The sequence below is a fragment of the Pituophis catenifer genome, unplaced genomic scaffold (assembly GCF_029215685.1).
Source record: "Pituophis catenifer annectens isolate HBS135680 unplaced genomic scaffold, rPitCat1.0.hap2 SCAF_5, whole genome shotgun sequence".
Classification (NCBI taxonomy): Eukaryota; Metazoa; Chordata; class Lepidosauria; order Squamata; family Colubridae; genus Pituophis; species Pituophis catenifer.
In genome coordinates, this window is record NW_027256885.1 from 71,761,812 (window position 1) to 71,778,183 (window position 16,372).

Sequence of the window (16,372 nt, forward strand, 5' to 3'; positions counted from 1 at the left end):
CCGGTTAAATTAGAGAAAAACTTTTTTACAAATCTGAATAAAATAACATCAAAATTTGTATGGGAGGGGAAAAAACCAAGAATAAATTTAAACATATTACAGGATGATAGAACTAGAGGGGGTTTTGGCCTACCAGCGTGGGGAAAATACTATAAGGCAGCGAGTTTAACATGGATTAAGGATTGGGTCAATTTAGACAATTGTAGACTATTAAAATTGGAAGGCCACGATTTATTAAAGGGGTGGCATGCCTTCTTGTGGAACGCTGGGAACAAAACATATAAACACTTCAAAAATCATATAATAAGAAATGCAAATAAGCCAGGGTGCTGGCTGGCATATAGATTGAAAAAACAGAAAGAAAAAAGATGGATCAGTAAATTATACAATGACGAGGGTAAAGTAATACACCAAACTGAGGGGAAAAGAAATGTGGCTTATGAGTTTTTTAAAAATTTGTATGAAGATGAGGAAAAGATAGGTGAAGATAAGATTTTGCATTATCTTCAGAAAGCAGGATTGTCTAAAGTCCCAGTAGAATGTAAGGATATGTTGAACAATGATGTAACACCATTAGAATTATTGGAGGCAATCAAAAAACAAAAAATTAATAAAGCACCAGGCCCTGATGGATTGCCGTCAGAAGTTTACAAAAATCATCAAGAGATACTAAATCCCATACTGTTAGAGATATATAACGAAGTCTTGAATGAAGCAAAGTTCCCAGCCTCGTGGAAGGAATCAACAATTACATTGGTTCCTAAGGAAAACTCTGACTTGACATATATTAAAAATTATAGGCCTATATCACTATTGAATTCGGACTACAACATTTTTATGACAATTATGGCTGAAAGACTAAAGAAATTCTTGGAAAATTTTATCCATACTGACCAAAATGGCTTCTTGCCCAAAAGGCATATAAGGAATAATATTAGAACTATACTAGATATTATAGAATATTATGAGATATATAACGAGAAACAGATGGTATTAATATTTGCCGATGCACAGAAAGCCTTTGATAATGTTAAATGGGAATTTATTCTAAATCAATTAAGTTATATGGAATTTGGGGAAAAGTTTATAAGAATGTGTGGAGCAATTTATTCCAAACAAGAGGCAAAAGTTGTAATTAATGGGGAAACAACGAAGAATTTTCAAATCCAAAAGGGTACAAGACAAGGTTGTCCACTATTGCTGCTACTGTTTATATTATCATTAGAGATCTTGACTAGAATAATACGAGAAGATAAACAAATTAGAGGCTTAAAAATTAGGAAAGAAACTTTTAAGGTACAGGCTTTCGCGGATGATCTTGTCTTTATCATTGAAGAGCCTGTGCAGTCTGGTGTAAGGCTGATGGAAGTACTGGAAGACTATGGGGAAGTAGCAGGCCTAAAGAGAAATAAAGACAAAATGAAAATGTTAGTTAAAAATATGACCGAAGTGCAAAAAAAAAAAAGAATTGGAGGAGAAAATAAACATTCAGATAACAAAAAAAATAGATATTTAGGCATTCAATTGACTTCAAGATGCACTACACTTAAAGGGGATAATTACGATAAATTAATTGTGTTATGTAAATAGGTTTCTTGGCGGGAAGTTTGAACTAACTGACCATCAGCTGATTGGCTGACTACCACAGCTGCAAGGTATATAAAGGGAGCTGTTTCCCTAGGTCAGTTGCTGGGTTCTCACCCTACAATAAAGAGCTGTTGTCACTCACTGCCTGGCTTGCTGCATCCTCATTCACCCAATTTAACATTGGCGACGAAGGTGGGATCTGAGGCCAGAAGCCAAGGAAAGAGCTGAAGCCACAGCCAAGAAAGAGCTGAGGCCACGGAAAGAGCTGAAGCAACGAGCCGAGAGAGAAGTGGAACGCCCGAATCCAGAATCCAGCCAGGCGAGCGAGCGGAGCACTGGAGAAGCAAGAAACGATGTCTGCCTACACACCGCCAGCGCCTTTCAACCCCAAGGAAGAAAAGTGGGGATCCTACATGTCCCGGTTCGAGTGTTTCATGGTGGCCAACGACCTGCAAGGGCTATTGGACGTGTGGAAGAAGGCCCTGTTCCTGAGCCACTGCGGACCACGGATGTTCGACACGGCCGAAGCCTTATCGGAGCCAAGTTTGGTCCACACCATATCATGGTCAATGCTGCAGACCCTGCTGAAAGACCACTATGCCCCAACGCCTTCGAAATACGTCCAGCGGTACGAGTTCCGGCAAAGACTGCAGCAGGACGGAGAGTCGATCAGCGAGTACGTCGCTGCCCTACGTAAGGCTGCAAACCAGTGCGAATACAGAGACTTGGATGAAATGCTCCTAGAGCAACTAATTTGCGGAGTGAGGGACGGCCAGCTACAGAGGAGGCTACTCACGAGGTCAAACCTGACCCTGCATATCGCACTAGACGAAGCCAGAGCCCAAGAATCTTCAGTTAAGGCCGCCGAAAGATTGCAAGGGACCATCCAGGGCCGGGCAACGCAGAGGTCGGCGATGGTGCACCGTGAAGCCGTAAGCACCGAGAGCGAAGGGGAGTCCGAGGAGGAGGTCTACCGCACCGAGCAGTCGAGACCGAACCGACGGGGACCCCGAGACGACTGCGCCAGCTGCGGAGGACCCCATTCCCGACAGAACTGTAAGTTCAGGGATGCCATCTGCTGTTTCTGTGAGAAGAAGGGCCACATCGCCCGAGTCTGCAGGGCTAAGCAGGTGCAAGGCTACAAACCACGTGGCCAATCCGGCCAATCTGAGACAGCGCTGCGCTGGAGGCCCAATAAAGATGGCGGAAGCCGGAAGGGCGCAAAATCTGAAGACGTCCAGGCCTACACTATCCGAATCGGCCAGACCTGCACATCTCCTGGAGAAAAGACCTACACCGCGGTCGAGATCGAGGGACGTGAGTGCCAGATGGAGATCAACACAGGATCCCCCATAACCATCATGTCGTGGGACAATCTAAAGAAGGCCATCCCCAGCGTACACAAGCGGCATCTCCAACCACAGCGGCGCAGACTGAAAGACTACCAGGGGAACCACATACCCGTAGAAGGAATCGGCGAGTTCCAAGTGCAATACGGGGAATTCTACGAGAAGCTTCCCCTCACCATCGTCAGCGGCAAGCTCCCAAGCCTCCTGGGCATGGACTGGTTTCGAGCCCTGGGCATGGGATTCACCAGAGTCCGCAACGTACGAAGCACCCTGAAGGACGACCTGATGCAGGAGTTCCAGGACGTGTTCGACGAGCGGCTCGGCAAGTATGTGGGGACCCCTATCTCATTCAACCTCAACCCCAACATTGCCCTAATCCGATTGAAACCAAGGAGGGTACCATTCACCCTGAAACCCAAAATAGACGTCGAGCTGGACAAATTAATCAAGCAGGAGGTGCTTGTGCCAGTCGACCACGCCAGATGGGAGACCCCAATTGTGACACCCGTAAAGCCGGATGGGTCAGTGCGCATATGCGCAGACTATAAGTGTACAATTAATAAGGCTCTTCAACAGAGCGCTTACCCGGTTCCAATTGTACACCATTTACTGCATTCCCTAGGCCCCGGCAAGATATTCGCTAAACTTGATCTTGCGCAGGCGTACCAGCAGCTGCCGGTAGATGGCGCTACTGCGGAAGCACAGACCATAGTAACTCACAGAGGTGCCTTCAAATGCACCCGCCTGCAGTTTGGAGTTAGCATAGCCCCGGGACTATTTCAAAGCACTATGGAGCGGCTGTTGCAAGGGAACCCCGGGGTGGTCCCATATTTCGATGATGTACTCGTCACCACTGAAGATGAACAACAACTAGGGGGGAGGCTCAGAAAAGTCCTGGAAAAATTCAGGAATGCTGGGTCAAACGCAACAAGTGTATGATCACGGTCCCCTCCGTAGAATTCCTGGGGTACCAAGTAGACGGCACCGGCATACACCCTACCGAGAGTAAGATCAGGGCGATCCAGGAGGCCCCTACCCCAAAAGACAAGGTGGAACTGCAGGCGTTTCTGGGACTTTTAAATTTCTACGCGATTTTCTTGAAGGACAAGGCAACAGTGGCTGAACCCCTGCACAGACTGTTAGCTAAGAAGTCCACTTGGAAATGGGGGAAGGCCGAGACTACTGCATTCGCAAACATAAAAAAACTGCTGTCAGCCGAGAGTTTCTTAATACAATACAACTCTACGCTTCCCCTTGTTTTAGCTTGTGATGCATCCCCTTTTGGTGTGGGAGCTGTTCTAAGCCATAGACTGCCTAACGGCCTAGAGGCACCCATCACCTACTACTCCCGGACACTCTCCAGCGCCGAGCGGAACTACAGCCAGCTGGACAAAGAGGCCCTCGCTGCTGTCTCGGAAAACGTTTACCCCCTACCACTTATGAAGGACATGCTATCTCACCTAGGAAAGGGAAAAATCTTCACCAAACTTGACTTACGGGAGGCTTACTACCGAGTGAGAATTAAAAAGGGAGATGAATGGAAGACAGCATTTAGCTGCCCACTTGGATGTTTCCAGTTTAGAGTACTCCCGTTTGGACTACAGGGAGCCCCTGCTGTGTTCATGCAATTGATTAACGAAGTACTGCATGAGCACCTGTTTAAGGGGGTTCTGGTCTACTTGGACGACATTCTTATCTACTCAGAGAACATGGACGACCATGTGAAATTGGTGCGAACGGTCCTGAAAAAACTCTGGGCTGCTGAACTATATGCCAAACTTTTTAAGTGCGAGTTCCATCAAAGCAAAATTGACTATCTTGGATATCGCATATCACATGAGGGGATAGAGATGGACCCTGGGAAGGTTCAGGTCGTAACCCGCAAACAATTACAAAGTTTCCTGAGATTTGCGAATTTCTATAGACAGTTTATCCCCTCATTTGCCAAAATAGCTCTGCCTATAACAAATCTTCTGAAAACTAAGGGTGAGGCAAAACCAAGGCCCTCACGACCTCTTGAATGGACTATGGACTGTCAAGCAGCTTTCAAAAAGTTGAAATGACTGTTTGCTGCTGAGCCGGTTCTCAAACAGCCAGACATGGAAGAGCCTTTTGTAGTACAGGCAGACGCGAGTGACGTGGCCGTGGGAGCAGTACTTCTGCAAAAGAATGCAGAAGGGGAATTACAACCCTGTGCTTACACGTCCTGTAAATTATCAGAAACCGAGAGGAGATGGGCGATATGGGAAAAAGAGGCTTTTGCGGTGCGATGGGCATTGTTAATGTGGAGACAATTTCTGGAAGGAGCAAAGCACCCATTTGAAGTTTGGACTGATCACAAAAATCTGGAGGCGTTGAAAACACCACGTAAACTGTCACCAAAGCAAGCTCGTTGGGCCCAGCATTTCAACCATTTTAATTTCACTCTACGCTACATTCCTGGTGGAAAGAATTTCATGGCGGATGCACTCTCCAGACTGCCTCAATACAACAGTACCAAGAAAGAAGTGGTTCAACCCATCATCCCTTCGACTCAACTGGCAGCGCCAATGACTACCAGAGCGCAGGCGAGGGCCGATCCAGCCCTTTTGGGCGACCTACTACAGAAATTACAAGAAGCCCTAAAAACTGATGAATGGTTTAAAACTCATTCAAATGAATGTACCCTCCGTGATGGTCTAGCTTGGATAGGGGCTAAATTGTATGTCTCTGATAGTTTAAGACTAACAGTATTACAGTACGCTCATGATGCCAAGGCAGCGGGACACTTTGGGTTTGTTAAAACTTTACATCTTGTTAAAAGACAGTTTTGGTGGCCTGCCCTCAAAAAGGACATAGAAGCATATGTGGCTAGTTGTCCGGTATGTGCCTCAGCTAAAAGACCTCCTGGGAAGCCACTTGGGTTGCTGCAGAGTGTGGCAAGACCGGATGCCCCTTGGAAGGAAATATCCATGGATTTTATTGTTGACCTACCAGAAAGTGAAGGGTGCACAGTCATTTGGGCAGTAACGGATTTGTTTTCCAAACAAGTGCATTTCATCCCCTGCTCTAAAATCCCTTCAGCAAAAACTCTTGCAAAACTGTTTATTTGTCATATTTACAGATTACATGGAGCTCCCAAACGTATAATTTCGGACAGGGGTGTACAATTTACTTCCAACTTTTGGAAGGAGTTTTTAAGGTTAATAGGCTCCACCCAAGGGCTAAGCTCCGCCCACCACCCCCAGACTAATGGGGCCTGTGAGAGAACCAATGCTGTGTTAGAACAGTACCTGAGATGTTATGTAAATTACCAGCAAGACAACTGGGTGGACTTATTGCCATTTGCGGAGGTGGCATACAACAACTCTATCCATAGCAGCACCGGGTTCACTCCGTTTAAGGTAGCATCTGGTCAGGAATTTGTGCCAATCCCCAAACTACCACAAGACACCCCACAAAACCCATCTTTGGTTGAGTGGATCGAACAGTTACGGAGCACTTGGGCTGTAACTCGAAAAGCCCTAGATGATGCACACTGAGCGCATAAGACGCAAGCTGATAAAAAACGGTCCCCGGCACATGTGTATAAAGTGGGTGACAGGGTTTATCTTTCCACCAAATACTTACAGACTTCACAGAAATCAAAAAAGCTTGGACCCAAGTATGTGGGTCCTTTCCTGGTCACTAGACTTTTTAATCCAGTAACAGTTGAATTAGAGTTGCCAAAAACGTTGAGACGGATACACCCTGTGTTTCATGTTAGTTTGTTGAAACCAGAACACTTGTCACTTTTACGACCAGAACAAGATTCCCCTCCTGTTCCCATACTGATAGAAGGGGAACAACATTTCGAAGTCAAAGAAATTTTAGACTCTAGGAAGCACCATGGTAGAGTGCAATATTTGGTGGCTTGGAAACATTTTCCTCTGTCTCAAGCTGAGTGGGTGAACAAACGTGATGTCCGGGAGCCAAAGAAAGTACAGTTGTTTCATACCAAATATCCTGATAAACCTTAATGCCTATATTGCATTTTCTTTTTTTTTTCCCCTTCTTTTCCCTTTTCCCTATTTAGGACTAACGTCTTTTCTCTGGAGGGGCCGAATGTCAGCCTCTGACTTTCTGCTTTGGCTGCCATAAGAAACGGGGGGGGGGGGAGAGCGTGGGGGAGGGAAGCAAGCTGGAAGATTTTGAAGAAATGAAACTTAATCACCGAAGTGGCTATCGGGTCAACCGTCATCACGTTTCTGATTGATGACGATGCCAGACGTGCGTCCACCTGACCTCTGGGATACCTTTGGATTGGGTGATTGATGATGGACAGTGGGAGGGGATGCTTTCTATATGCTACTTTCACGCCTATTGCTTTAGTTTCAGCTTTTCCTTGGTAGCGTTCATTTCATTTTCCAGTAAAAGTACATTACTCTATAAAATATGGAGTTTGGCTCATTCTTTCCTGGACTTTGAAGGAAGCACACCTGACAGGGGTAAAGAAATTTCACGAGTACCTATTCGGGAGGGACTTCGACCTAATCACCAACCATCGCCCACTTCTGGGTCTCATCACAGGAGACTGACCAACACCGGCAGCCCTATCGCCCAGGATGACACGCTGGGCCATCTTCTTAGTAGCCTACTCTTATTGATTGATACATCGTCCAGGAGCAGACATGGGCAACGCCGACGCACTCAGCTGATGCCCATTACCAGATAAGCTAGAAGACCCCACACCCGACATCCCCATCCTGCTGATAGACGTATTGGACTCGGGACCTATCACATCAGCAGAAGTAGCGAGAACCTCAACCAAGGACCACATGATCTGGACGGTCGCGAGTTGGGTGACGAGGGGGTGGCCGGAGAAGACTGAGGGCAGGGAATTTAAACAGTATGCGAGCAAACGGGACGAACTAACCATGCAAGGGGGATGTTATTGTTCCCTTGTGCCTAAGGGAAAAGATTTTAACGCTGTTGCATGAGGGGCACCCTGGGATCGTTCGGATGAAGGGACTAGCCAGGAGCTACATCTGGTGGCCTAACATGGACATAGACATTACCGAGTGGGTGGGGAGATGCCAGCCCTGCCAGGAGTCTAGGCCAGATCCACCGACAGCACCGGTGAGGGAGTGGGAAAGACCCAAGGGCCCCTGGTCCAGGTTTCATATAGACTTCTCTGGCCCATTTCATGGATAGATCTTTATGGTTATAGTGGACGCATTTTCAAAGTGGCTAGAGATTAAGCTCATGAGGGCCACTACCACTGACGCGGTTATTAAGGAACTGAGACAGTTGTTCACCACCCATGGGTTACCAGATATCCTAGTTTCGGACAATGGGCCCCAATTCACAGCCACACAATTTGAGGGGTACCTAGCGGACCTGGGGGTCAGACACGTACTCTCTGCCCCGTTCCATCCGGCTAGTAATGGACAGGCTGAGAGATTTGTAAGAACAGCCAAGGAGGCCCTCTCACGCCTAGGCCCCGGGGATTGGCAGGAAAGAATAGATCGATTTCTAACAGCCCAGCACACCACACCTTGTACCGCCACAGGCCGAAGCCCGGCAGAGTTATTAATGGGAAGGAAGCTCCGAGGGGTACTGGACAGGCCAAACCCCAACTACTCCCCCGACATTTTCAAGAGGGGGGGAGAGGAAACTCAGGGAGTTCACCATAGGGACTCCAGTCCACACCAGGAACTATGGGAAGGGCCCACTCTGGGAAGCAGGAACAATCACAGAAATCACGGGGCCCAAATCATACAGAGTAGACATGGGGGACGGGAGAGTTTGGCGCAGACACATAGACCAACTGAGGAAATGGATAGCCACAGACGCCGAGGAAAGTTCTAACGAACCGCTCCCTGACTACCAACCAGAACCACAAACTACATCAAACCCGAGTACAGCGGAAGACTTAGGTGTCGATTCTGGCGTCCAGCGCCGCCCCATTGAAGAGGTTCGACCGACCGGAGAAGTCGCCGCCCACAAAGAAATCTCGGAGGTTCCATTGGCGGAGCAGGGAGAGACAGGGAGTCCCTCCGACCTGCTCGACGCCTCCCCTCCGACTGAACTGTGCAGGTCGACCAGGATACGTACACGCCCAGGTCACCTGAGAGACTTTGTATGCTAATACTAACCCCAAGTGACTTCTGAGAGGGGAGGAGTGTTATGTAAATAGGTTTCTTGGCAGGAAGTTTGAACTAACTGACCATCAGCTGATTGGCTGACCACCACAGCTGCAAGGTATATAAAGGGAGCTGTTTCCCTAGGTCAGTTGCTGGGTTCTCACCCTACAATAAAGAGCTGTTGTCACTCACTGCCTGGCTTGCTGCGTCCTCATTCACCCAATTTAACAAATTGAACAAATTAAAACCGACTTAGAAAGGTGGAAAAAGTTACAACTCTCCTTCATGGGGAGGATTGCTACTATTAAGATGAATGTTTTACCTAAAATATTATTCTTATTCCAATGTATACCAATTCAGTTAAAAAAGGATTTTTTAATAAATTTGAATAGAATTATATCGAAATTTATTTGGCAGGGGAAAAAATCAAGAATTAAACTAAAATTATTACAAGATGCCAAAGAAAGAGGAGGATTCGGTCTTCCAAATTGGGAAAAATATTATCAAGCAGCAACTTTGGTGTGGGTAAGCGATTGGATACATCTTAAAAATAGAAGACTGCTGACATTGCAAATAGGATGGCATGCTATTCTTTGGGAGGAGAAGCACAAAGTTCACCAGTACTTCCAGAGGCACTACATTAGATGGGCGCTCTTAGATACTTGGATTAAGACTAAAAGAGGCAATTATATGGAAGTCCCCAATTGGATATCAACGTTGGAGATGCTCACACATCCAAATTTTACTAAATTAGGAGGGGTTGTCACATATAAAAATGTATTGAAGAATAAAGGGGAATTGAAATCTAGGAATAATTTAAAGGAGGAAGGAATTGAACTAGAATGGTGAGCATATCTTCAAATACAATCTAAATATATGAAGGACAAGAAGGAATGGGGTATAAAAACAGAATTAACAGAACTGGACAAAATTTTACTAGGTATGGGGGAGAAGGCCATAAGGAAGCTATATCACTATTTATTAGAACAGGAAATGTTAGAAGAGCAAGTGAAGGACACCATGATAATTTGGAGCAAATATTTCGGCTACAGTATTGATTTCGAAAATTGGCAGAACTTATGGGAAAAAAGCATAAAAATTACTTTAGCAACATCATACAAAGAAAATTTATATAAGATGTTTTACAGGTGGCATTTCCCACCCACAAGATTAGCAAGAATAAATAAAAAATACTCTTCAATGTGTTGGAAATGTGAGGTAGTCCCAGGAACCTTTTACCATATGTGGTGGGAATGCCCAAAGGCCAAAAAATGTTGGCATCAAATAAGGTGTTGGCTGGAAGAGATCTTAACATTAAAAATAGAAGTTAAACCTTAATTTTTCTTGTTAGGCATTATAGAGGGTAAATATAATAAGAATACAACCTATTTAATATTACATATATTAACAGCAGCAAGAATAGCTTTTGCCCAAAAATGGAAGAGCAAAGAAGCCCCCTCAGAAGAAGAAGTACTAACTAAAATCTTTAATTGTGCAGAAATGGACAGACTTACCTTGGAGCTCAAGGATAAAAGTGAATCAGCGTACTATGAAATCTGGACTAAGTTTTATGAATTGTTGGACAGGAAGAGGAATGCTAAGATGAAGGTGTAATGAATGTCTAAAAGTGGATATGTCAATGTATGTTAAACTTGTATGTGAGATATGATTACCGGTATATTGAATATGGATGTAGCTGTCTAAGACGAATTAACCTACATACTTAACATGTAAGAAGTAATGAAAATTTGTATAAAGATAAAGAAATATATCATTTATTACCTTAATTTTTTTTTAATTGAAAAAGTTTTCAAATACAAATTTTTCCCCCATTTTTCTCCCCCCCTCCTCCCTAACCCCCCTCACCACCCATCCCCCCCTGTGACTTCTTCACAACAAAAACCTAATTCATAACAGATTATATAATATTTTACCATCCCCTTACTCCCTCCTCTAAATACTGACCCTTACTTGCTAATAATATTATTAATATTATTACTTCCCCCTTTTACCATACATTTCAAAAAAACATTCTACTATAACATTGTATGATAACTTCTAATTTAGCATAATATTATTATAACTCCCAATTTAGCAATAATCTGCCCTTTTTCTCCTCCCCCATACTTATATCTATATATTATTACAACATTTCAAAACAACCTTCCACTTTAAAACTATATAATAAATCCTACTTTAACATTTAATCTTTTGTGTATATTAATATAACATTTCAAAGCAGCCTTCCCCATAAATCCTAATTTAACATTTATTCAACTCTATCCATTTTCTCCGCTCCCCTAAATATATCACTTAAACATCCCTTTTCTTAAACTAAACAATCAGTAAACTAACCTATTTCCACCCACTTTCCTACAAAATTGCCATGCACAACAATTCTTAATATCTTTAATCCACTGCCCGCCCTGCTAAAAAAAATATATTCCGTTATATAGAAAAAATCAATGACTTTAAATTTATAATCCATATAATATCTTCTTTGATGTCTTTCCACTGGATTGTTGAGTCCATCATCCATATTAGGGTAACATAGCATCCTGGTGCAACAGTTTGTTCAAAATCCTCCGTCATCATCTGCCCCCATCAGTAATGAATATCCTCATATGTATATAAAAGAAAAAAAAACAACCACCCGAGTGACATTATAATTATATTCCATATAGTTGTAATTGTGGCTTTCATCAGGATTATTAATTCCCATTATCATATTGGGTAACAACCAGATCTTCTGCGTGCCCCAGCATAGCTCTCTTGCCTTATAGCTCAAGATAAATATAATATATTTATCAATAAAAAAAAAGAAATCCAAAATAGATAATTCCAATCCAACAATTTAAGGCTCTTTTCACATCCTAAAATTACGGCATTGCAGAGGTCTGTCACTCTCCTCAGGATAATATTAACCAATACTTCGCCTCAACTATCTTTTCATATATTCATTCATTTTTTAAAAAAATAACTGGCTTCACTGTTGCTTAATTTAGAAATTTTTATTTTTGTGAGACCTATTTCTTTTTTTCTTTTCTTTTTGTGGGTTTGATCTCCATCCTAGTTTCCTTTCTACAAGTTGTATATCAACTGATCGGTTTTCATTCTGCTTTATAACTTGATCTTGTTGGTTTTGTTTTTGTGTCTCATATTTCTTTTTTGCTCCATACTTGTCTGTGACTTGATGAATCATCACGTTAGAGTCCGATGCCACTTCTCTCATATTTGTAGATAATCCAGCTGAGGTGTCTAAAGAATCCAAAGGCAATTTGTCCACCGCAGCCTCCGTAATTTGATGTTTTCCCTTTATTTCCAACTCCTTCTGCTTATCCTGTATTGTGCCTAAAGATGTTAAGTTCATTTTCAAAATTTTTTGATAAAATTCTTCCGCTTTTTCAACAGTATTTAGTTGGTATCTTTCTCCTTGATATCTCAATATTATACCAACTGGGGCATCCCACCTGAATGGAATATTTCTTTTTTTTAGCTCAGTCACCAGAAAACCAAATTTCTTCCTTTCCGATAACATCTTGGGTGGGAGCTCTTTGTAAATCCAAATCTTTCTTCCAAACAATTGCAAAGTAGAGTTGAAGGAATTTTGCACAATATTATTTCTAATTTCTTTGTCTGTAAAATAAATCACCACATCTCTAGGCAATTGCCTTTGCTTTGCAATCCAGGAGTTTATTCTATAAACTCTATCGATCCTACAAAATACTTCCTCAGGTTGAACCTTTAAGATCCCAGCCAGAATTTCAGAAGATATTTTCCTTAAATCATCTCTGTTATTTTCCTGCAAACCTCTCAGTCTAATCGCATATTCAGTGAAATTATATTGCATCATTAAAACTTCTCTTTCAATCCGTTGTTGCATGTTTTCTGCATTACAAGCCTTTTGATCAGCCTCCATTTTAGGTTTTTCTTCTGAGCTATTGTCTTGAGTGTTTGTCAAATCATTTTCAATTTTTTTGTATTCTATTGTCCAAATTGTCCTCAATTTCTTCCACTTTAGACTCTAATAAGTTAGTATTTACATCCAACTTGATCATAAATTCTGTAAAGCCATTAGCCATTTTTATAATCTTTCGGTCCAGAGTATCAAACTTTAATTGCACTAATTCTTTAATTTCCTGCTTAAATTTTTCAAAGTTCTGATTGACAATTTCATCCCTTCTTACAATCTCCTCCAAAAGAAATTCAATTATATTAAAATCAGTTTTCTGAGACTGGAGCTTTAAAACTTGTTCACGTAATTTATTAATGGGGGAATCCCCCCCCACAGCTTGTTTGTCCGGCTTTGCAAGCTTTAATGCCATATTTCCACACAGACAAACTATTTTTAAAAAGAAGAAAAGAGAGGCAAAGAAGAAAAAAAAACTTCTTTCCAACCAAGATCAATATCAGATCTCCAGGAAGAGAAAAACACAAAAATAGAGCTTTATCTTAAGTGTAGCCAGAAGTATTTATTCCGCTACTTTGTATCTTAATAGGAAACGGAAGGACTCTCCCTTTCAGCCCCTTCTCAAGCCTCGGCAGTCACCATTTTTAAAAATTCTTTTTTTCCTTTCCCTTTCCTTCTTCAATAACTGTTGTAAAATAAATAAAATACTTACGATTCAGGGTCACAGGTCCAGCTCATATCCTTTTTAATTGTTCTGTTAATTTTTGTAGGCTTGTTCTTGTCGCCTAGCTCTGCATGGGCAGAGGTCTCCCAAAGCCCGGAGCGGCGGCGAGGGAAATAGGGAGCTTCGTCTGCTTCGTCCCCCAAAGTAAAAAAAAAACAACTTTTGGGGCTATGCAGAGAGCTCTACCTGCCCCCGCCGGCTCTATCTCCATTTCCACATGGAAATGGAGTTTTTTCGAGCCGCCTTTCAGTTGTAAAGGCGGCTCTTTACAGGCAATGGGGCGGCGATCCCAAGGGATCGTCTGGCGGCAACAAGAGGCAAACCGGAAGTCCTTTTATTACCTTAAATTTGACGACAATGTTTAAAACCAGTGATGTTAAACCATGTCTATTGTTTTTAATTTGAATTATTAATAAAAAACTTGAAAAAAAGAAAAAAAAGAAACTGGCAACACTAGGCACCAAAACAGAGGCATTGTTCCCAGAGTCATTTCCCCCTTCCTGCTGCACTAAATGGCTGTCGCAGGTGCAGCCCATCAAGAGGGATGAGGCTGCCACCTTGCGAGTAGCCAGGCTGACCACTGTTGCTCCTGCCTCTTCTCTGCCCTGCGTACTCTCAGATCAGGTGGGGAGGCAGTTCCTCCTCATCCGTGCTGGCTGGCTGCAGCTGTGCAATCTCTCCACCTGAAGCCTTGGGGCTGTCCTGCTGCAGCTGTGTCTCGACCGTCCCACACTCAGCTGGCTGCTCATCTGATCGCTCCCCCTGTGACTGCTCTGCTGCATCTGGTCTCACTGATTACAGCTAGGAGCCACCAGCCGCCTCTGGACATGCTACCACCTCTCCCCTTGATGTGCCTGGGACCAGCTCATCCTCCTCCTAGCTGGCATCTGGAGAGGTGTCCAGGAAAGTGTCCGATGAGGCCATCACATAAGGGAAGGAGTCTGACACTCAAAAAAGACTTTTTGGTAACATGCAATTCTTAGCTGAAAGCTTTTTTAAAATGTTTCATGAACTCATAAAGGCTGTGGAAAACATTTAAAGGCAAGTGACTGTAAATAAATTAAACCCACAAAAGGAATGTAATTTGAAAGCAGTAGGTTCGCTGGGAAGAAATATGGACCCAGACCTAGAAATAACAGAATCGACTCCATACGCCTCCCTGAAGTTCAAGCCTGCACTTTTATACAACAGCAGAAAACTGTTGAGTGGATAAGTGATAAACTGGTCTTTTTAAAGTAGATTGTAGGACATTGGAGAACGGATTTATCACATTTACCTGGGGAACAATTTCATCTGGACATTTTTGGGAAGATAGACTGGCTTTGGAGATTGGATTTATTGCATTTAATCAGAAAACAATTGATAAGAGATGATATTAAGAAACCAATGTGGATATTCGACCCAGGATGAATCAGTGTTAATTCTTGGGATGATTTGGGATAGTTAAGAAGCCATGGTAAATTTTCGGGACTTCCGGTTGGCGCCACGGGGATACAGATGGGGAATTAGCGGGCTCTTCAGAGCCCCGCGAAAACCCCATCTGCCAAGCCCCCGCCGGTAGGTCGTTGGACCTACCCTGTCCTGTAGGGACAGGGGGATAAAGAGGGACCCTCGGACGGCCAAGAGGAACGGGCAGGTTCCTCAGGGCCGGAGGCTTGCCCTCTGCGCCGGCGGCGGTGGAACGGCGGCCATGGTGGCTGCCCTGAGACCGCGGCAACTGGGGTACAAGAATGCGCAGGAGGAGAAGAGGAGAAGCGGAGAGCGGAACAGGGAGTTTGCATGCCGGGTGAGTGGACATCAACCCAGGCAGGAACTGCCCACAAATGCTGAATTACAATTAGTCTGCCCCAGCCTTAACAGCGGCTGAGAACTCTTGGGGCACAAAGACAAAAGACCTGTTGGTGGATAACATAAATTACTGACTTTTTGGAAATGTTTGACTACAGATCTGGATATATCTTTTCTTTACTTTTTGGTGGATAAATGAGATTGGACTATGTTTGGGAGAGAGGAAGGAGAAGAGGAAATAATTATGCCTTTAAAAGCAAAGGAAAAAGACAAATGGAGACAGATAAAATGGTTGCCAGCTGAAAAGGGAAAGTGTAAATTCCAGGCTGCTTGTTACTTGAAAAGAGAAAGTTTGTTGCTTGTTATTTAAACTTGACTATTTCGAGGAAAAGACTCAGAGAACTTGACTTAGGATACATAATCTGTTCACTGGAGGATTTATTGAAGATTAGAAAGAAGAAATTAAATGGAACAATGAAAACTGAACTAATAAACATGGCAACAAAAGAAGGGTGTGGCAATAGAAGAAGGACATGATGATACCATATATGGAATAGCTTCAGAATTAACTTTGTAGAACTCATAACTTTGATGACATTGAAATGGAAAAGATACATATTTGGACAGACTGGAGAAAGGAATAATGGAATATATTATGTAACAAGACAACAAAATATTATATTTTGATTTAAATGAATGTAATGGCTTCTGGGTGGTTGAATAATGCTAGGAGATACTTTCTTTTTTTTCCTTTTTCTTCTCTATGCTCTCTCTCTATTTTCTTTTTCTTGTAGTATCATTCCCTTTGTTTCTTTTCCCGTCTCTATTTTTTTTAATCCATTTTACTTATTTTGTTATATTTCTACTCTCTTCCTTTCTCCTTTTTTCTTTTTTTAGTGTTGCCTTATTT